The sequence below is a fragment of the Elephantulus edwardii genome, unplaced genomic scaffold, assembly GCF_000299155.1.
Source record: "Elephantulus edwardii isolate Elephantulus edwardi_28Jun2011 unplaced genomic scaffold, EleEdw1.0 scaffold00122, whole genome shotgun sequence".
Classification (NCBI taxonomy): Eukaryota; Metazoa; Chordata; class Mammalia; order Macroscelidea; family Macroscelididae; genus Elephantulus; species Elephantulus edwardii.
The window spans coordinates 2,982,684-2,983,984 of NW_006399872.1; positions in this window are offsets into that span (position 1 = coordinate 2,982,684).

A 1,301-nucleotide genomic window follows, 5' to 3' on the forward strand; every position below is an offset into this window, starting at 1 on the left:
CTCATTAGTGTTCAAGGCCTCAAACCTGCTCCTGAGATGGTTTTGATATTCAAGCGCAATAGATTTAAGGTCAAATTTTTGTTCCTGTGAATTTGTTTCAACCTTCTTTATCTTCAGCTTGAACTTGATTATGAGTAATTGTTGGTCTGTTCCACAATCAGCACCTGGCTTAGTGTTCACTGCTGATATTGAGCTTCTCCAGTCATTCTTTCCACAGATGTAATCAATATCATTCTTATGCATACTATCAGGTGAAATTCATGTGTATAAACTGAAAGCACTCACCAAGTTGTGCCAAGAAATCTGGAAAACCACCTTGCTAACTATTGGAAGAGATTCATATTTGTTCCCATTCCATTCCAAAGAAAGTTCACCTGACAGTGTGGAAATTTGGCCTAGTGGACAGAAAGTTATGCTACCAAGCCTGAGGTGGGTGATTTAAATCTGCAGCCTTCAGACCTGGTTTCAATTGGTTTTTTGTCAAACAATCTTCTAAGTGGTATAGCACTGGTCTGTGCATTGCTGTACAGAGGTATCTCACTGTTGCTCTGATGCTAAACACGGTGACACTGATGTGCCAAATGAGATAATGGTTACCCGTGGTGGACAGTGTTTGGTGGAGCTTTCTGATTAAAACAAGCTTGGAAGCAGAAGTGGCATCCACTTCTGAAATGGCTTGCCTCTGGAAACGGTATAAACTGTGCTCAGGTCTTTCGTTCATAGGGTCGCTATGAGTTGTCTACGACTCAATGTCACCTAACAACAACAATCATTAATACCACATGCAAGCTAGATCCTGCTGAAAATTATCCAAAAAGGACTGTAACAGAAGAAAGGCAGAATAGGGAACTGTCATATGTGCCAGTTGTGTTTAGAAGATGCTGTGGTACTAAGGATATTATTGCTAATGTTAAATGGATCTTGGCTGAAAGCAGAGAGTACCAGAGGAATGCATGTCTATCTGTGTCTCCTTGACTATACAAAGGCATTTGATTGTGTGGATCACAACAAATGGTGGCTAACTCAGATAAGAATGGGAATCACAGAACACTTGATTTTGCTTATGACTCGGAGCAGGAGGCAATCATCAGAACAGAGCAAGGAAATATTGCATGATTCACAGTCAGGAAGGGTCCTATCAGGAATGTGTCCTATCAGGTCCTAATCAGGGATGTGTCCTATATCCATACCTTTTCAATCTATATGCAGAACATATCCAGGAGGCTGGGCTCTATGAGGAGTAATCAAAATTATGTGGCATCAAAATTGGAGGAACACTCATCAACAATCTGCATTATGCA